The sequence below is a fragment of the Lissotriton helveticus genome, chromosome 7 (assembly GCF_964261635.1).
Source record: "Lissotriton helveticus chromosome 7, aLisHel1.1, whole genome shotgun sequence".
Lineage (NCBI taxonomy): Eukaryota > Metazoa > Chordata > Amphibia > Caudata > Salamandridae > Lissotriton > Lissotriton helveticus.
Window position 1 is genome coordinate 1613931061 of NC_136068.1, and position 22854 is coordinate 1613953914.

A 22854-nucleotide genomic window follows, 5' to 3' on the forward strand; every position below is an offset into this window, starting at 1 on the left:
AATCTTTAAAGTTCTGCCTTTACAGATATGCATTTCTGTATTATCGAACCAGCTGAGAGGCAATTATGTGTGAGCTACTCAGAGGCAGCCTCTGCGCAACCAGTAGCTTGCGATCAATCGCCTTATTGGGGACCCCTGGTCTAGTTTCAGATCTCATCACTCAGTTGCACACACAGACAAGAAAAGTGTGCACACAAACATTCTCTTGATGCACATGAGGAAAATAATGAAAGGGAGCATTGCCTAGGTGTCACGGTTTGAAAAATGTACAAGTTGGCTAGGTGCCGGCTAAGCTAGAGTCCACAATCTACAACTACCCACACATGAAAAAAAAGGGGCAGTTTTCAGTGGAAATATGCAATGCATCGATGCTGCGTTTTAGACCATTTCCTGTGGCAGGTACTAGGCCTATCCACACAAGTGAGGTACCATTTGTATCAGGAGACTTGGTGGAATGCTGGGTGAATGAAAGTGTGTTGCTCCCTGTAAACTCCAGAATTTCTTATCGTAGATATGTGAGGATAATGTGTATTTTTAGTCAATGTTTGAGGTTTGCAAGGGATTCTGGGTAAAAAAACCTGATGCTAGCCAAGCAAGTCAGCCCACCCTGGGCTGACTGGTCAGTTTTCAGTGGGAAAATGTGATGCGTGTTGGGATTTGGGCCGTTTCCTGTAGCCGGCACTAGGCCTAGCCATGCAAGTGAGGTGTCATATTTTACGGGAGACTTGTAGGAATGCCGGGCGGAGGGATTTTGTGGCTCCCTGCAGATTACAGAACTTCCCATCACATAAATTTGAGGAAAATTAGTTTTTTTAGTCAAAGTTTGAGGTTTGCAATGAATTGGGGGTAAAAAACCTAGTGAGAGCCATGCAAGTCACCGCACTCTGGATACCCCTAGGTGTCTTGTTATCAAAATGCAGTGGTTAGCTAGTTTTCCCTAGGTGCCGGCTGAGCTAGGATTCAAAATCTATAGCTATCCTCTTTGCAACAAAAGGGTCAGTTTTCAGTGAAAAAAATGTAAATCATCCACATTGGGTTTTGGGCCGATTCCTTTCAATGTCACTAGACCTACACACACAGGTGGGGTACCATTTTTATCAGGAGACTTCGGGGATAGCCTGGTGAAAGTAAGTTTGTGGCTTCCCTCAGATTCCAGAACTTTCTATCACCGAAATGTGAGGAATATGTGTTTTTTTAGTCAAAGTTTGTGTTTGCAAGGGATTCTGGGTAAAAAAAGCTGGTGAGAGCCTGGTGAAAGTAAGTTTGTGGCTTCCCTCAGATTCCAGAACTTTCTATCACCGAAATGTGAGGAATATGTGTTTTTTTAGTCAAAGTTTGTGTTTGCAAGGGATTCTGGGTAAAAAAAGCTGGTGAGAGCCATGAAAGTCAGCCCACGTTGGATACCCCTACGTGTCTAGTTTTCAAAAATGCATAGGCTTGCTAGGTTTCTCTAGGTGCTGACTGCACTAGGGTCTAAAATCTAGAACTACCCACATTGGAAAAAACGGGGGGGGGTTCAGTGGAAACATTTGATGCATTCATGTTGTGTTTTGGCCCATTTTGTGTCGCAGGCACCAAGCCTACCCACACAAGTGAGGAACCATTTTTATCAAGAGATTTGTGGAAGCATAAAATAATGAACATTTGTTAGTACCAATTGGATTTTGATGCATTTGTACCTTTCAAATATAAGCCAGTGCATAAGAAGGAAGACATATTGAAAAAGACCCTCTAAATCATTTGCTACTGTTGGCACCCACAAATTTAGAGATGTACAAATAACCACTGATTCTAAACTCCATAGATCCATGGATACCTTTTGTGGAAAAAACATTATGGAAACGCTAAGCTCAAACTACCCCAAATAACCAAAAAAGGAATCAGCAATGGGAGGGAAAGGCCAAGCAACTAAGAGCTTAACCTCAGGCAAGAAGATAAGCTTTTCAGGAGACTCAATGTGCTTTTTCTGTAACCTTCAGTGAGGATACGTATTTACAGATAAAACTCTCATGCTGTGAATTCTACAGCCCCTGTTCTATAAGCTTGACATTCATGAGTTCCTGGCTTTTCTTTTGTCAATCTGACAAAACATTAGCACTCAAGTCCTTTTCTGAAACTTGATGAAGCAAGGATTTGCATATAAAGCAACTTGCTGGATGAATCTTCTCGTATAATCATAATAAAGTACTAATAAATGTTCGTTATAATAATATACACGAAATTTGTACACAATGTAGAAGCTAGGGAAGCTTGCCTATGTGTCTACTAACAAGTAACTGGACTGAGACTTAAATGGCGCTAAAAACGCGGGCAACGAATTGCGCATGCACCAACAAAATGATGTCATAACGCTTGGAGGGAAAGCTTTGCTTCTGCGCACTAATGTCCAAAATGGCTGCTTCAGAACTCATATGCTAAGCATCTGCTTTGCTTGAAACTAAACTGTATTTTATACTAAGTGCTAATCCACAAAGAATGATATTGATTAAATGGGATGAGAGTAGACATAAGTGGTATACAGTTAAACCATTTTATTTGAATCTAACATTTTGTATTTTTAACTTCTCAGTTAGTTCCTAATCGGGCCTAAAAAATGAGAGACGAGGCTGAACCCACGTGGCTAAAGCGCGCAGTCGCAGTAGAAAGCAACCCTGGAGTCGTGATCACAAGTCTTGGAACCTGATCAAGGACGATCTTTTCTCATAGGCAGAAATATGACAGAACATCCTGAAGACTCAATGAACAAATGTATAAATGGTATACAATGTTGAAATTAATATGAGAAGCAGGGGTGAATAAAGCTTGGGTGAAACAAATTAAATGAGCGGGAACATAAGACAATGCTCTTAAGAAAAGTAATAAACTTAGTATGGTGTGACGGTCATCCCCTTGGCTTGTCCAATCAGAATACACAATTTACACAAGTTGAAACATTTGGGGGTGGAACATGCCAACAGAAAGTATAATTGGGATAGTTAGCTAAATGAAGTAGCCTGATTGCTGCCAGAACGCTGAGAGACAGAGATGCTGTCTGATTGCTGATCGATTTACTTGAACCAGAAATTTCCAAAATAAAACTTAGGAACAAGATTGTGGAAGAGGACCGAGGAGGAGAGGGAACTAGGAACGAGATGTAGAAGATAGTCGAGGAGGGAAACTAGTATCAGAGAGGGGTTTGACGCTTGCGTTAAATCCAGAAGAGGTGACCTGTCCTGTCCTAATCCAGTCCTGAACCTGTTACCTGATATTTTGTGGGGTCCAAAATCTTGGCCAGAGGGGTCTGATCTCACACCATCCTAGGTAAATATAATTGTGTATTGTGTCAATTTGCCTTTTCTCTCTGTCCTCTCTTCCTGAGGTACTCATCATTAAAATGTATAGTCTAATTTAGGTAACTGAACCTTACTTTTTCAGAATGATAGAGTTAACACTGTAATTTGTACTTGATTCACTAAATATTTCAGATAACATTTTAAACTTAAACTGAGTCTGTGGTTATTCAATGAAATAAATAGATAAATGTTTTTAATGTCGTTAATTACCAACTCTAATTTAACTAAAATTGAATCATGAGTAAGGAAGGGTTTAGAAAATAAATAAGTTCAAATTCTTTTAGGCAAAACGGACATATAGAAAAGCCCCAAAATTGATCTCCAGCAGGATACTGTATGTGAGAGTGGTTTATGAACCCGAATGTGTGTATTTTAGTGATAATTGTCCGCAGGTTGGTGTCCCGCTGGATCAGTTTGCTGGTAGCAGAGGTATGGATTTTATTGTTCAGTTCTGTTCAAATAGCTTTATACGACAACATGTATCATAAAAGCATTATTTGACATTTATACAATAAGACAGTATAAGTTCAGTAATTTAAAAGTTGTTACATAAAAAGTGCACTTTAAAAAATATCTTGGCATGTCATTATTTGCAACTTGTTAAAATATAGAGCCTAAAACGAGTTTCAATAAAAACATTAGTCTAAAAGGGATATGTACATGTTGCTTTCTACAAGTCCCTTCCTCCCCAAGTACTCAATGGTTGTAATAGGAATACAAAAAAGGAAAGATAAAAGGGGCATAGTCCATCTCAGTAATCAGTACATAAAGTGCTAGTGCTATATCCATCATTAGCAGCATTCAAAAATGTATAGAGCAATCCAATGTGATCTGTGGTTTTGGCACATATTATATAACACAGCTTTTTAACTGCCACTGTAGACACAATTGCCTAAATTGAAGTCACACCACGTAGGGCATTGATTCTAACTAACCAAGCTTGACCTAAAAATCTGGCCACTCCACATGAGAATAAAACACTGGGATCAGATTTTAAAATGCGCAGAGCAAACCGGTGATCACAGGTGCCCAAGCGACTGCATATGGGTTTTAACCATTTGGTCCTTGCTTTATTATACGCAGGACAAGCAACCAAGACATGTGCAACACACTCAACCGGGGTTCCACAGCAAGGGCAACTCTCTGTTGTGTTCTCAGCTGCGTGCCACTTTGCAACTAGGGTATTAGCAGGGAGCGTGCCGAACCTAAACTGAATATACGGAGTCCTATCTCGTGGGACCTGGATCACGTCTAGGTAGGGCTCTAAACTTCTAGTTTGCTTAAGCATAAAGAACTCCTCTGCCAATCTCCCCATAGTTGGCTTGCTGAGCTCTTGACTGTTAATCCAATCCCAATAATAACACTTAAGTTCCACTTTGCTAGGGGGAATTTGGGTATCCCATGAATCTTTAAGGCCAAGTTGTATCATAGTTTTCTTCACATATGTTATCCACTTGATCCTATGGTTCACATCCAAATTCATTACCTCCGTTAGGGCTGTGGCGTAATTGGTAGGCTTATCAGTATGCCTTAAGCGAGCCCAAAAAAGCAGTGGGCGTAGCCTAGCAATTGCTCTAAACGGTCGCCTGCCCATGTCATACATTAGAGGTGTTAATGGGGTGTTATGGGGGAGCATTACAAAATCCCTCAAAAATGTATGCTCAGACGTACTTATTTCATCCACATTTTCGAACCCCCATAGCCTGGCTCCATACAGAGCCGAGCTAACTACTTTTGCTTCATAAACTATGAGCACCGGGGCAACTGGCCTACTATACTGTCATGTATTCCTATAGGTTCTGAATCGATCCCCCTATTCCTGACCCTATTCTAGTTAAACAAACCAACAAGTTAACTAGCAGTCAGCCCATGAGGCAGAAACCCCCCATGATGCAGATACCGTTATCTGACGCAGTCACACTACGGCACAGGAACGTGTTATCTGATTAGGTCATAACGCTTGCGATCTAATTAGACAAGCGATATTCCTCCAGCCCCTGATAAGGCATACGGAGTTCTCATAACAAATCAAACCTATGACAACCTGGGCAAAACCCTGCGGCCATTGTTTTGATTTCACAGAGAACTTCAGTAAAAGAATGTGCTAACGAGCAAGTCGTATGACATCCTTATTGACGTATCTATGTCCATCCTTACGTCAATCTCGGCACCTTAAAGGTATAAATATTACCGATCTTGCCCTATGCAAACACACGCGTGGTGACGAGACGGAGCAGCCATACTTGCCGAAGCCAAGAGCAGAGCAGACCCCGCTGGCAGCAGCCCCGCCTTCCTGACGCGCTGAGAGACGCGCTGCTTTCTCCTGCCGAGAATCCAGCACCGGCGTTTCTGGGTAGCCCTCGCAGGCAGCCTGGAATATCGAGACCAGAGAGAGAGATACCATTCCTCATTCATCCTAACTTCCAGGTACAGAACTGAATGACCCCTCACAGAGAATTCTTTAGTTATTCACTTGGCAAAAACAAACTTAACTTAAACTGTAACTTTCTATTCCCGCCCACGTATTAGACTTAGGTCAGGTACACGGGGTAGGCGTATCTAGAAACACCAGTTGAGTACGTTTAGTCAAATGTATATGTGTATGTAATATATTTTATTCATTTTAAAACATCTTATGGCTTAGAAACCATATCAATGTTTTTACAGTATTATTTTATACTATTGCTTTTAATGTATGCACTTTACTTAGCTATAAGTATTGCAATAATATCGATCCATTTCTCTTGTATGAGAAAAGAGACTGATCAATAAATAACACCTTTTTATTGAACACGCCCATCTCTTCCTTTTCTCTACATTCTGATGAGACTAAGAATGCACGTACTGACTGAGTAAAATAAATTGCCTTTTGTTCACACGACTCTCGAGATTTACTCTTGATTAGGGGAGAGCAAAGTTGTCATGTTCTATGGTTGTCAGAAACTAAATCCCTTCTTGTCTAATCAGGGAAGTTAAGTCCTCCTTGAACATTCGAGAAAGTTTCTAGTGAACTCTGAGCTAAGCTGGCAAACCCAAAACTTTAAGTCTAGTATCGACAGTAGTAGACCTAGTTAACGTCTGGCCTAGGCCTTTACTGCTGTAGGTATTATTCCAATGCGCAGAGCCTATTGGGATGATAGGAACTACACTACATGGCGCCCAACGTGTTTGGAAAGGGCGATAAAAGTAACGTAAGACATTTAGAGTAACTCAGTCGTGCTTTCTCACTCAGACCCCTTTTCCCAAATACTCCAAAGACGTCTGGAGTGGGTGAAAGGTTATATCCGCCAGACCTCGCAGGAGGGAACTCCTATGTATGGTTCTTGGTATAGTCAACGTTGAAGGATACACTGTTCCAAAATATTGTGCATCTAATCTTTGTTTCCATAAGAAACCTGATCTGCAAACAAAAGAAATAACCTTCAGGACAGTAAAATGTCAGACAATGAAGAAGAAAGAGAGGCAGTTAGATTAGCAGCTGAACTCGCAGCGGCTGATGCTGCAGCACTAGATGCGGACGGGGATATAATACTCATCCCGGTCATCAAAAGGAGATCTATAACCCTGAAACTTATAGAAAATGGACTGACACCTAGAGGTGGCACAGTCATATTCGTAATTGAGGCACACGAATATCGGCAGACAGAGGTATACTATTCATGGATACATTTTCCAGCAGCAAATGCTGTAACAAAGTACTTCCACTATTACAAAATAGAGGAACCTCCTAATGAGTACACTCCTTTCGAGGAGGTGGAAGTACCACTCAAATTTCAAGAGCATTTGCTCTTATTTGATGGCGCCCTAAAACATAACAATCACATCACCAGGCTCGGTCCTTTAGGTAGACCAGGAGCAACGTGGCCGGTCCTAGCCGGATACACACCACATCCAGACATCAATGGGATGTCTGTAGCAGAGCTGTTAACACAGCTAAAACAATTAATAAAAATTCATAGACAATTAGTTCAGTATGTGATGCGGACATCAACAATTCAGCCAGCGATTAAACTTCCACAGCTGACCCCTCACCAGGGGAACACAAATAAAATTACACCACAGAACATCCAATCCTGCCTAGGTAAAGTACCGGCTAAACGGGAACAAATACCATTCTGGTTGGCACAAAAAATTACCCAAATAGAGGCGGTGTTTCCTGACACCACCCCGCTAGAAAAGCATAGGATTCTGACTATCTGTCTCCCAATGGGAATCGCACCACACATAGAGGACTGTGACACTTGGGGTACAGTCTTTGCTTCCATCTACACAAAAACGCACGGTGTTCCATCCATTTCGGTAATACCAGATGTGCTAAAACAAATTCAAGATGAATATGGTCCTGAACCCGCTTTAACTCTTGGTATGAAATTACTAAAAGACTTCAAGCAGGTCTCGGCTATATTATTACCCAACATAAAGGGAGAAGCAGCAAACGTGGCGATCCGCCAGAGGTTAAAAGAGACAGATATAGCAGACCAACCAGCTGAAATTGCCAGAATCATAGAAAAATCCTATGAGGAACTAGGTAGAGATAGTTTAGGTGGAATACCAGTAAAACCACAACTGACTGAAAGTCCAGAAAAAAATATTTTTTAATAATAATTCACCAAAAAAGAACTGGGATGGAAACAAACAATCCAATCCTAAAGAAAAGAAATTCCAGTCCAGAGGAAGGTCTCCTAGGCGAAGAGAGAAATCTCCGAACCAAAGACACAGGTCACCCCAGAGTGACCCCTCTGGGAAAAGATATAACCTTAGAAATAGGGATAATATAAAAAAGGCTGATAGATATCAAGACATTGATACACGTCCCTCTCAATCTTTTCAGACTTCCTCGCAGAAATCGGAAAGAAGAGGACGATCAGAACAAAGAGAAGAGCACACCAAGTCCAAAGACAAGGAACCTGCTCAGCTAAAAAAGAAATTACAATTTCCAAAAAAGAAGGTAGCCAGTATCAAGGTAGTTAACAATGCCGAGAATACTGAGGACACAACTGAAAAACGGAGAGTGGGCTCAGACAATGCTAGACAGTGCAGCAGAAGTGAGCATAGCTCGCAAAGTCCTTATGAATCATCTGGAGACAGTGGACACGAATGAATATCTTCAAGTGGAAACTGCGGACACCAGAGTTAGCAAACCTCACAAGATATACGAGATAACATTACGTATAGAGGGAGATAAGACTAGGAAAATAAGGGGACTATTTTGGGATAACCTATCCGAGGGCTATGACATCCTTCTAACTGAAAAAGACTGGCCAACAGAGTTTGTTAGGGAGTGCCCTCATGGCGAAGAAATAATTATGCCTGCCTTCTCGAATCATATCCCGATTCATAAAAAATACACACTTGCCAGAAAATGGGCAGTAGCTTTAGCGCCTGCCTTATATAAAAATCATGTAGGATGGGATGAGGACTCTCCTCCTCACAAAATCCAGTTAAAATCACAACCAACTGCACAAAGGCAGTACCCAATTAAGCAAGAAGCTAAAAAACAGGTAAATGAAATACTAGATCAGCTAGAATACCAGGGGGTGATTGAAACGTGCACCTCACAAATGAACAACCCTTTGTTTCCGGTCTCCAAACCAGACAATTCATATTGTGTACTTTTGGATTACCGACACCTTAACACATGTTGCAAAACATTTGCAGTGCAAAACTCACACAGTGCTGCACTAATGAATAACATAGTGCGCAAAAAATACAAAACAACCTTGGACATCTCTAATGGATTCTTTTGTCAAAACATAGCACCAGAGAGCAGATATTTAACTGCATTCTCAATAAATGGCTCTCAAAAACAATTCTGTCGGTTAGCCCAGGGGTACAAGAACAGCCCGGGGGTATTCTCAGCGAGAGTAACAGAATTACTACAACTATATGATGATGAAGCATTATCTTATGTCGATGACATTTACTTAACAGATGATGACTTGGAGACTCACTTGAAGAGAGTGAACACCATAATACTTGGGTTCGCAGCAGAGGGTTACAAATTCAACTTTAAAAAATCCAGAATTGCCCATCTAACAGTCTTGTACGTAGGATATGAATTATCAAGTATAGCCTGGCTGACAATTTTCTAAGAACTAGAAGAAATAGAAAATTTAGAATATGAAAAAACATACCCTCTGCCAATCGACATTCTGCCTTTACGACATTACGCCTGTGTAATCTATTCAGATGGACATGCTCAACCCTCCGTTTGGGGAGAACGAGCATACAACCCCACATGTGAGATTACAAAAGAAGTGTGGCGCGGAGGTAAACTAAAACCTCTATTAACAAAATCACACTCAGTAGAAACTAATTCAGAAAAACAAACTGAAATAATAGCATTGAAAATGGCGCTAGATAATGCGGATCGCGAATTCCCGACACTTATAGTGTCAGATTCCTATTACTGCGTCAAATCATATAACAAGGATTTGCAGACATGGATTCAAAACGGTTACAAAGATGACACAGATGCACCAATAAAGCAGAAACTGCTCTGGGAACAAATAGCTCTTTTACAAAAAGAACTACCAAAGACTCACGTGACACACTCACTGAGTCATCAGCGTGATGGCGTTCACGTTGCAGGGAATTCATTGGCCGAAACAGCCACAGCGGCAGCCACTAAATCGGCTCCCGTAGATCGAAAAAAGCGTACATTAAAATACATTGACGGTGAAACAGTGCTGGCAGTGAAAACGTCATCAAAAGGCGACTGCTCAGCGTTACCGATCAACTATCCACTCAATTATACATACATAATCGATGCAAACTCCGTCCCTTTTGCTCGAATCCCTGGAGTGGGGGATAGAGTGATTCCAAACATGGACAGGAGAAACTTGTTAATCGCAGACGCACATATGGGCGAGGGTCTCAGACACCTCAAACTAAAAGATTCTCTGGAAGAATTACAATCACGGTACTGGTGGCCAGGCATGAGCCTGCGTCATACCATGTTTGTAAAAAATTGCCCAAACTGCAACAGAGATCGCAGTGGGGAGAGAAACAGTTTAATACCTCGTCGGTTTACTCCAGGAAAAATCAGGAGTAAAAAGGAAGGGTTGCGATTAACATATACAGGCTAGTTCCACTTATAATGTAGATCACCAGCACTCGGCTGACGTCCGGACTGTTATACAAAGATTTGCGAGTCTAAATGGCATATACGCTAAGAGCATGCTACGTTTGACCATTGTCTCCACTCTAGCCCTCAAGCCTGAGGGGAAACATGACCGAATGAGCATAGCCCAGCGGGAATCTTCTCACTTCCTTCCTGAGGGTACGGGATGGTGTAAAGAAAAAACCAAGGCATAAAGCAATCTATAGCGGAAAGGATATTAGGTTCGGGAGCTGGGTGGGTCAAACATCTAATAAGTGTCCAACGTAGTCTCAATAACTTGCCAAGAAATTCTCTGAAGGGATTCAGTGCGTACGAATTATTATTTGGAACTAGGATGATGATCTCTGACATTGATAGTCAGACTTCAGTGGTGAAAGAAAAAAGCTTTGATATCAAAGACCGCTTGGCTATTTTGCAGGACTTAAACAAAACAAGAAAAGACCTGAGCAACATAAAGTTGAAACAACAGCCAACAACCACTGAAGAACCACCACCTGTCCCAGCAAGACCTGTCTGGATTCCAAAAGTCGGGGATCTAGTCAGGGAAAAGATCGCGGTAAAGAAGGAATTTGGGCCTTCTTACAGAAAAGCAGTTCCTGTCTTGTCTGTCAACGGGACAAGATCAGTTGTACTACCGCCACTTGCTGGTAAAAAGGAGAACCGAGTTGTATCCATCGACCTGGTAAAACCACAACATGTGGCCGATAACAAACAGTAGGCCAAGTGGACTCCCAATAAGTAGCAGAACACCAAGGTTTGCTACCAGTACAGAGGTTCTTACGAAGAGGCTCATAACATTTGAAACGCCTACAGAAGAACAACAAGGACTATGCAGCAATGCAATAGAACTCAGACCTCTGAAAACCCAAATAAAAACATTTAGCAGAGACACACCAATCTATAATGAAGTACCAAGTGAAAATGCAACCAATGAACCAATTGGAACAATTGACAGAACTGCTTCCGGCTACTTCATAAACTTCGATGATTCCTCTGAAGGCTTCACTGAATCAAAGACACAGCCATCATCAAAAACCTTTAAAGATAAAGCTAAAGAACTTTTGAAACAACTGAAAGAAACATATCTGATTTCTCCATGGATCGAATTTTGGGTGGGTTTTGGTGCATTTATCCTCATACTTTGGCTCATCATGGTACTTACTTTGGGACGCTTCATTGAGGGAAAATATGCTAAAATGGACACAGCAAGTCAGAAAATCAACTTGATCCTCAAACCACACACATCTTCACACGTCGAGAAAAGAGAACTTTCTTCAGCCAACTTCACAGCCAATCCGATACCTGGTGGGGTAGCCTGGGACAACACTGACTATGAAATTTATGGTCCGGTCGAGATCCTGAAATATCCACACCAAATTAAGATCTCCTTGAGTGACTTTGTGAAACCAAACTCATTTGCTGATGATTGGGACTTCGAAAGCATTAATAATATGATGTCTGATTTAGTAATGTCTGCTAAATTTACCAAACATGATTATTTGCAGGGTTCTACCAATTATGATAGTATGTACTGTTATAACCACTATGGTAACCATTTTTTACATAGATCTGCACAACCTAGAAATGTTTTAAATTATAATCAATGGGAACATTGTGCAACACCTCCAAAAGGGAGCTCAAGAACCGTTTACGACAAATATTCATATTTTTCAGGTTTTAACACAAGTAATGCTGAAGCATTTTATTTTAAATTGTCAAATAAGACAGGGACCAAGACCATGATAACCAACACAAAATTGTTATATTCAGACTCATTCTTTGAAAAAATGAATACCTTTGGATTTGATTATTGGGACAAAAATGTTGAATTGAAAAGTGTTTGGGGTACAAAAGAATGGCAAGTACAGGGTATAGAAGCTTTGTTTAGAGCCTGCATGATCCCAGAACAAATGATATTTTTAAATGACACTGTTCAACAGACCACCTGTCTTGGCTTAGCCAAAATCAAAGATTTAATTAAACCGTCTATTCCAAAGCCAACAATGTTTAGCAATAACTCTGATACAGATGAAGAGATAGACGTAAACCATATATTAAACCAAAACAGAACACATCCTGATTGGAAACAGTGGTTGATCTGGCCCACAGATACTAATAACTGTCAAGACAGATTCCTGAACAAAACGCAGGGGTTCAAAATGACCAGGCCAGACCCTAGATATCCCCAAAGACATCACCCAGGGATAATAACCACCTACAGTGTGGGCAAATTATGCCTTCAGTGGCTACAAACTTCCACACTGGCAGAAATTAAGCAACACCTAACTTTACTTACTGATGGTGCTGACTTGCGTGATTTCACTTTGGGACCACGCAAACAGCGTCAAAAGCGTTTCATAGCAGCCTCTGTATATGCAGCATACAATGAGGCCTGGAAGGTTACTCAAATTGAAACAGCAGAGAGAATACGGGAAATTGACCGTATTAATTTGGAAAAATCACTTTCTGTAGTGGACAATGGGTTAATGACTCTGTCCTCCAGAATTTTTTTCTTTGGACAGCATTGTGTCTTCAGCAATCGATATATTATCGCAAGACTTACTGTTATTACAACACGGTCAGTCACAATTGCGTTCTATTGTACAGCTTGGCTGGACGTTACAAAATCTGCGTTCAGGCTATGTGCCTTGGCGTCTAATCAACACAACGTCATTATTCCAAATCTTTAACCTTACTGATAGACAAATCAGTATGGCACAAAAGGGTGCTGATTATACAATCTTGAGCATTGAAAAACTCGAAAGATTACCAGTGACAATGTCAGAACGACCTGTCAGTGAATGGATAATACATGGGATAATAAATATTCCAATCTCAACCTTCAGGTTTCAATACTGCCAAAAATATATACAGGCTGGCATGTACGAGAAATTGGGAAAGGGGTACTTAAAACAACATGGAACCTGCCCTATTCACATGCATGTGTCAGTAATAAAGGACAGAAAGTGTTTCTTAGTGGCAACAATTGTGCGATGTCACTAAGTGGCACACTTCTGTGTAACGGAATTAGTTTGCATGGAGCCTGTGAAGGGAATTCATACAACCTTTCATGTCACCAGCAAGGCGCACCTGCAACAGAAATAGAACCATTCTTTCAAAGACTCTATAATGGGAGTTACATTCTTATTGTAGACCGCAGATGTTGTAGTCTTATGCCCGGGACTCCTTATCTAGTAACTACTACTGCGAAGGTCAAGTGCTGTGGACGCTCATTGTTCCCCAGCTCCTTCCCAGACAGGGAGGCAAGGGCATGGCCCGATTTGAAAATTACTTCTATTCGAATAGATACTTTAAGCAGAATGAAAACAGTGCTTCTTCAGACGCCTACCAGGCTCTCGTCATCAAAAGAAACGTATGATCTACAAGTCGCAAGGACGACTGCAGAGATACATACATTATTATCAACTAATTCCCCTGTACATTTCGCGGAAATCCTGAATGAAATCTTAAATATTTCTGATACCAATGGGGTCTCAAAGGTATTTAAGACAGTATTTTCGATGGCATTAACACCATTCAAAGCCATACTGGGTATTTTTCCAGATTTCGTCCATTCGATTTTTGGCGGACTTCCCCTGATCTTGGGACTAATTGCAGGAATCCTATTCTTAGTCCTTATTTTTCGTTATGGCAACCCATGTCACAGACAAAACTCTTGCGACAAGGGAAGAAACAATCCTAGCCATTGGATACCGGGACCGGATATCAAAAATCCTGGGACTCTCCCGGCTTAGAGACCTGAACATGACTTGGTTTCTATCATTTCGACCAATGTGGCAAAGATGTGTTTTACCTGTATTAAGGTGTCTGCTATGCGGAGAAGAATGCGTGTTAGACACCTGTCTGACGCTACAATCGGATGCGCCGATGGATGCAGAAACATTGTTGAGCCCGATCAAGGTTCATGCTTTGTGCTGCCCTCAAAGGCTACCAATCCTGATGACGGCATTCGTGGAAGCTTCACCACTACGATTGATGGGTAGTGAAGTTCAAGATGAAAGCAGCATCGAACAGGTACGACCTTCTGTCAGCAATGCGAATCAGAATGTCAATGGAGACAATCATGCACAAGAATGCATGATTACACCTATTTCCGAGTTAGTGGAACTTTCCCAGGAAGCTGTTGACAGTTTTTTCGAAAGCCTAAATGATATGATGTTCTCACCCGAACAGAAATAGAGACTTTCGAGCAAGCTCGCACACGGCGTTCCCTGAATTCGGCCTTCAACTTTAAATAATAAAGTCACATGAACTATTTTTCACTCCAGTCCACGGACAGCAACTCTTTCAGAAGCCCCAATTCATTTTTTCGGTTTTTCGGGACACTTATCTTCTGCTTAAAGTAAGAAACTATTCCTAAAGAACTAAGATTTCTATTTTTAGATACTTTATAGACTTTAGCTGCCCGCTGGTATGTTCACAAATATTTTATTCTGTGATGGAATGGTCTCGAAACTTTTTTCTGTATTTAAGAAACCATTTCATGTGTAATTCTCATATACCAAATAAGCAATAATGTATACAAATGCGTGATTACTTTAGCATTATTCCATAGCTTGAGTGCATACAATATATATGTCTGCAAATTTTCCGTATATTTGAAGAATTTCAAAATGCATTTATGTATTTTGGGGTGGTAAGGTATACACACTACTCTATAGTATGTTGTACTATGTTATACTATGCCTAGATTAGTAAATATGTCCATAATTAGCGTGGAGTGGGTGTCATGTATTCCTATAGGTTCTGAATCGATCCCCCTATTCCTGACCCTATTCTAGTTAAACAAACCAACAAGTTAACTAGCAGTCAGCCCATGAGGCAGAAAACCCCCATGATGCAGATACCGTTATCTGACGCAGTCACACTACGGCACAGGAACGTGTTATCTGATTAGGTCATAACGCTTGCGATCTAATTAGACAAGCGATATTCCTCCAGCCCCTGATAAGGCATACGGAGTTCTCATAACAAATCAAACCTATGACAACCTGGGCAAAACCCTGCGGCCATTGTTTTGATTTCACAGAGAACTTCAGTAAAAGAATGTGCTAACGAGCAAGTCGTATGACATCCTTATTGACGTATCTATGTCCATCCTTACGTCAATCTCGGCACCTTAAAGGTATAAATATTACCGATCTTGCCCTATGCAAACACACGCGTGGTGACGAGACGGAGCAGCCATACTTGCCGAAGCCAAGAGCAGAGCAGACCCCGCTGGCAGCAGCCCCGCCTTCCTGACGCGCTGAGAGACGCGCTGCTTTCTCCTGCCGAGAATCCAGCACCGGCGTTTCTGGGTAGCCCTCGCAGGCAGCCTGGAATATCGAGACCAGAGAGAGAGATACCATTCCTCATTCATCCTAACTTCCAGGTACAGAACTGAATGACCCCTCACAGAGAATTCTTTAGTTATTCACTTGGCAAAAACAAACTTAACTTAAACTGTAACTTTCTATTCCCGCCCACGTATTAGACTTAGGTCAGGTACACGGGGTAGGCGTATCTAGAAACACCAGTTGAGTACGTTTAGTCAAATGTATATGTGTATGTAATATATGTTATTCATTTTAAAACATCTTATGGCTTAGAAACCATATCAATGTTTTTACAGTATTATTTTATACTATTGCTTTTAATGTATGCACTTTACTTAGCTATAAGTATTGCAATAATATCGATCCATTTCTCTTGTATGAGAAAAGAGACTGATCAATAAATAACACCTTTTTATTGAACACGCCCGTCTCTTCCTTTTCTCTACATTCTGATGAGACTAAGAATGCACGTACTGACTGAGTAAAATAAATTGCCTTTTGTTCACACGACTCTCGAGATTTACTCTTGATTAGGGGAGAGCAAAGTTGTCATGTTCTATGGTTGTCAGAAACTAAATCCCTTCTTGTCTAATCAGGGAAGTTAAGTCCTCCTTGAACATTCGAGAAAGTTTCTAGTGAACTCTGAGCTAAGCTGGCAAAGCCAAAACTTTAAGTCTAGTATCGACAGTAGTAGACCTAGTTAACGTCAGGCCTAGGCCTTTACTGCTGTAGGTATTATTCCAATGCGCAGAGCCTATTGGGATGATAGGAACTACACTACAATACGAGGAGCGATGTTCTTTGCTTAGTGCCCAGGTCACGCAATTCTGGTTCAAAAACATTTTGGATATATGGGGCCCCCAGTGCATTTTGTCAGAGATTCGTATGCCAAGATATTCAAAGTTCCCGACTCTCTCCAAGGGTCTACCATTTAGCATAAAATTATTCCTGAAACATTTATGGGGGTTAAAAACCATGAGCTTTGTCTTGGTGGTATTAATAACTAAGCCCTGTGCATCACAAAAAGATTGATATCTATTCATTAGTTTTTGTAGCCCAACTGGGGTCTTTGATATCAACAGGGTGCCGTCAGGGAACAGAAGCGTTGCCACTTTGTCGCCTGCCAGGATTGGGGCATCAGCCGGATTTTCTTGCAGAAACTTCACCACCCCGTTCACATACAAAGAGAACAGGGTAGGAGCCATAACACAGCCCTGGCGGACTCCCTTGCCAACAGGAATCTGCTCCGTCATCTGACCTTGGGCACCCCATCTCACCTGGGCATAGGTTCCCTCATGAAGACGGATTTGTAAATTAAGAATTAACGGTGGAGTGCCCATATCCTTTCAAATCTGCCACAATTTAGCCCTAGGTACCAGATCAAACGCTGTTTTTAAGTCAATGAATGCCAGGTAGAGGCTACCTTTTCCAATTAAAACTACTTTCCAATATATAAGCATTAGTCTAAAAACCTGGTCAATCGTTCCGGTACTGGCTCTAGAGCCCACCTGGTATTGTGAAAGGATGTCCTCCTCTTCAGACCATAATTTCATTCTCTGTAAGAGGACCCTACCTAACACTTTTTGCATTACATCAGTTAGACTTATGGGCCTGTAATTTGAGGGGTCTTCCTTGTCACCTTTTTTGTAGATTGGAACTACTTCTGCGCCTTTCCAGGATTCTGACACCAGGCAACCTGCAGCTATGGCATTAAACAATAGCTGAAAATAACACGACCACCCTCTGGGATCAAACAAAAGTAAGTCTCCTGGCAACCCGTCTGATCCTGGGGCTTTAGCGGGAACTAATTTCAAAATCACAGCCTCTAATACAGCCCGCGAAATCGGTTCACTAACATTCCCTGTAGGAGGGATGTCTGTGGTGCCGCATGGCTCCTCCAGACATGAGTCAGATTCTGCCATTCGTGGCTGGTAATATGGTTGGGCATTGTGCGTAAGTCCCTATTAATTCCCCGACTTACTAAGGACCAGAGGAGGTTCTTGTTCTTCCCTAGACTTGCAACCCTCAGCTCTTGCCAATACCGTTCATCCCACTCAATTATGCAAAGCAGCCTAATAATCCTTCCTGGCCGTTTTAACCCTGGTGCAATTTTTAGTTCTGAATGCTAAGGTCAGAGATTGTCTTTTGAGCTTGCAGTTTTTAGTATACCACGGGTGCAGTTTTTTGGGCAAACAAGCAGAGTGTTATTCTTGCAAGGGGCCTGAAAATAGGAACTTAATGACTCTACAGTGCAAGAATGAACAGCAGGAACCATGTCACACCCAGCTGTATCTATGACCGCAGCCCGGAGTTCTGCTGTTTTCTTGGACAAGGTCTTGCGGATAGCCAATAGATTTGAATCATGCAAAGAGATCTTGTCCCACTTTAGGGGCCTTTTACAGTTAGAGGGGACAATGTTGGTAATACAGGTCACTGCCCAACTAATCTGAAGGTCTGGTAGAGGAGCCCACGGATTGCTCATGGTCATACATAGAGGATTGTGGTCGCTGTCAGTCGTGGTACCCACAGACATGTCAGTTATCTCATCCCACAAATGTACATCAAGTAAAATATAGTCGATTCGTGAGGGGGAACTGACTCTGTTAAAGGTGTTTTCTCCCTGTGTGTCCAAAGGGGTTCTACCGTTGGTTGCCCTCAGATCAAACTCTGAGACTAATGCATTAAATTGAATGGCTAAATTGGTCAATTTTTTAATGGGAGTTAAATTAAGTGGAGGGACTGTCCATTTATCATCAGCCCTATCATACTCCAGCATATCGTCTGAGCTCAAAGGCACAGTTAAAATCGCCTGCAATCATAATGCCATTGCCAGGCGAACAGCTAGATATAGCCTGCTCTAAGAGCAATTGATTGCCCCCCTTGGTTCCTCTGATATAGACATTAAACAAGTCTAAAATATCCCCCTCATTTGGGCCCCTAATAGTCAGTCTCATGATATCATTAGTTGGGGATGGGTGCGTGAGAATACGACACCCTAGGGCGATATTCACCCAAACAATCAAACCCCCTGAAGGACGTCCTCTCCCAATAGTGGTAGCTGGAATGCAATAGCAGGCATAACCTGTTTTGTGTAATGACACCAAACTCCATGTCTCTTGAAAGATACAGATGTCAAATCCCTCAATAAGTTCATTCCAGTGCGGGAGTAGGAGTTTATTTTGTAAACCTGCTACATTCCACAATATAATCCTAAGCTTAGTGGTAGAGGGAGTCGCAGCCAAATTATCGTTTGTCTATTGAAGCAAGCTTGGCTGCGCTTGCGGGTCAGGCATTTCAGGATGAACTAAAGATTTACTTAATCCTGTCCCATATAACATCTGAACAGTCTCAAGGTGGACACTTAGGTCCCTATTCCCATGATTACCCAATGCTATGCCTTGTGCGTCAGAATTAGGTAAAGGAGTTTGTGGGTTGTACGTAGAACCAAGGGTAATGGGACTTAGGTCCATATTAGAACATTGGGCGGTCTCTAGTCAATCAACTGCTTCTAAAGATGTCACTTGCTCAGGAATATCAGTTGACCCACCCCCAATGTGAGAGCGTATGCTCCTGAATTGTATGGATGAAGCAGACGGGGGACAGGTTCTGAATTCCAGGGCGAGCAGATTCTCTGCCAGATCGCTGGAACAAAGTGTAAGTTCAATGTAATCATATGTTTGCGCGGGGTTGAACATCTACGAGTGTAGATGATATCCTCGTGTATCAAAGAGCAGCAGCCCCTTGTATGACGGATCCAGTGTATCACTTTGTTTGTTAAGGAGTCAGGACTTTCTTTAGCAGCATTAGGATTAAGCTTGGGAACATTAGCCATAAGAATGGTTTGGCCCTGTGACTGGGAAGCATCGGGTGGGTAGTGAGTCTGCTGGTGTAATTTAGCCAGAGTGTTTCTTACCAAGGGTGCGCGACTATAGTTTACTTGGTCCGATCGTGTTCTGGAGGCAGTTTGATTAAGGCGCTCTCTGGATGTGTTGGGCTTTAGTATGTTGGAGCCTTTAAATACAGTATTATTTATATGATTATTGGGGTTTAAAGTTGGGGAGATAGAATTTGTGAGGAATGAAGCACAGGGAATAGTGGCTCCATTTGATTTAATCCTTCCAGATGGAAGCATTTTGTTTGGCGATTCCTTTTTTTGATTAAGATGATTAAAATGAAGCTGATCGTTTACTTGCTGCTGGCAGATTGGAACTAGTGGGAATAAAAGTTTAGCCAACACAGTGAGATCTTCTATCATCTGTCTTAAAGTTATTATTTTGCCCTTAAGTGAACTAACAGTTAGGGAAATATCCTGCGAAATAGAAGATTGTTGGTCTTCACTGTCTTGTGCATGTGGTTGTACTGGTTCTGGGCTTATCAACTGTTTATCTCTATTTGTGTTGTGGTCGAGCGTCGCCAACAAAACAAACCTATTGGAACAGGGGACTATAGGTTGGGGTACACACTCGAGAGTACCGGTGGAAGACTCTGGGATATTAGTGTCCTCCACCTGCCCATATGCATGTCCTTTTGCTTGAACAACTGATATGATACTACCACTATCGGAATTACCTTTCCAAGATGTTTCTGGAACATTGCGGGGATAATTTTTGGACATGGCTGGCTGGCGTGGGTAGGAGAATAATGACCATTAGGACGTGGTAATGAGGGTTCTGTGGCTAGGATATCCTCACACTCACTGATGAGAGTATCAATTCTGTCTATGACACAGTTACCAGCTGAGTGCTTCAGATTTTTCCTAGCCTTTTTCCCCTTGCCTACCCCACTATTAGTGTTAATAACCGCCTCTGTGCCCTCCATAGTTTTTCGTTTCCCCATAGTTCAACAGAAATAAGTTGGGCAAATCCCAGATAATTGTTCTTCCACAAGAAATTAAAAAATGTCACCAATGTTCGAATGTCAATAACAGCAGATACAGATTAAGCCTAAAAGGTGGAGTTCTGATGAAAAAGTAAACAGCTACAGTGTGTTCAGAGACGAAAAAGCAGAGGGATAATTACACACAGTACCTTTTCAGGGTGGGGTATAACCGTAAAAAGAAATGCTCGCACCAGCTGTAAGATGAAAGGGGGGTGGCCCTGCCCTACCTCTTCCTGTCAATGACGGGCAAGGACGGGCCCACCCTTGGCCTGGGCTTGGCCCAGGCGCATCCAGCAAAGCAGGAGCTGCGATTGCCTTTATGCGACTCCGGGCGTGCAGGAAGGAGGTGGCGCCTCCAGGCGTAAAGAACAGCAAGGCAGTCTGGGGGCTGAAGTTCCCCCTGCATGGGGTGGTGATGCGGGTCCCGTGAAACGGGAGCTGCGATTGCCTTTATGCGCCTCCGGGCGCCCAGGAAGGTGGCGGCGCCTCCAGGAACAAAGAACGGCAGGGCAGTCTGGGGGCTGAAGTTCCCCCTGCGTGCAGTGGTGATGCGGGTTTTTATTGATTAGTTTGGTGATTATTGGTTATAGATTTATGTATTAACAAATTTGTTTGTAAAATTGTTTAATGTTGTCTGGAAATTCCCAGGAAATGTATAGCAGGTGATGAATGGAAATCACACTGCAGTGAGGTTATTTGTCGAGTTTGGGAAATTTAGTTGTGAAACAGTGAGTGTAATTGATAGTAAAGGGTTCACTGTTGAAATTTTGGTGTCATATCACCTAGAAAGAGTAACGTTGAAAGAGTAGTAAGTTCTCCTGAACTTATGTGAAAAGTAAATGGAAGAGTCTGCTCGTAGTATCTGAAGAGTAAGCAGAAGGTTTTACTCGTAGTGAAAGAAACCAATCATTGTTTTTTTTTAAATCGACAGAGTAGCGAATGTATCTATGTTGTCATCTAATGAAAATTTTGTAAAACGTTTAAGAAAATGCGTTTTTGTACTACCTTGTGAAGGGAGTGTCAGTTGCCGGAGTTGCACTGACTTCACTAGGTGCCACGCTGGAATTGGACAGCGAGTGTGGGTGACACGACAGGGAATTGTAAAGGATGGGTTGGTGTCGCGCTGACCTCATCAGGTGCCGCCCTGGGATTGGTCAAGATAGCAGGCATCTGAGTTACAAAAGAATTGTAAAGGAGGAGTCAGTAGTGAGGAGCGAATACTGACGTTTCACTAGAAGAGTTTGTAAATCGAAACCTTATTGGAGAAACAGAATAAAAGCGCTTGTTTATACTTCGTTGGAGGACGAAGTATAAACAAAGTACAAATTAATTAAATTAGAAAAAAATATATATAAGAATTTTATGTGGAAAAACTATCCAACTTTAATAGGGAATCGCCCGGATAGGACACATCTATGTTTTGTTAGACAAGAATTCATAAGGAGAAGAACTTATAACATGTACGGAGAAAAGAGAAACATTTCTTTTATGCAGAAAATAAAAAATTATTTCAAAAAAGATAAACTTGTTAAAACTAGAGAAGGAATCTTTAACCCACCACCCCAGACACCAGATTCATTTATGATAATGGAGAAGGGTTATCATACTTGTGTATGGTTAGAAAATTTCGATTGAATACACAAAAGGTGATGGAATATTGGCTTTTCCCGAAAATGGTACATTTAATGTCAGAATCCTTTATAATTTAAGAAATAGGACGAATGAATTAGAACCCAGACCTAGATTAACCCAATATGAAGCACTAGAGGAATGGGAAATGGAGGCATTTGACCGAGACAGAACTAGGAGTACTAGAGGATATAGAGGATTCTATCCCAAGACGTTACACATAAAGCGTGAAGATCAGATAAAACAATGGAGACATGCATTGGTTGCAGAAGGATTGTATCCTGTATTAATGTCAGATGAGCAATCAAGAAGCAAGTGCACAAGGAAAACTAAAAATATGACAGGTTGTGGTGAATCTGAAGATGAATTTATGGAAGATATCTTAACAAGGAATACTCCGCCATATCAGGAAAGACCCAATAGAAGTATACCAAGTGCTCCAGCCTTAGAGACTCCTTTGGTTCCACAGGTATTGCATAATTCATTAAATGAGATAATTTTACAAGAAAAAGAAAGGCATCCCAATTGAGTGTAAATCCAAAAGCATTAACTA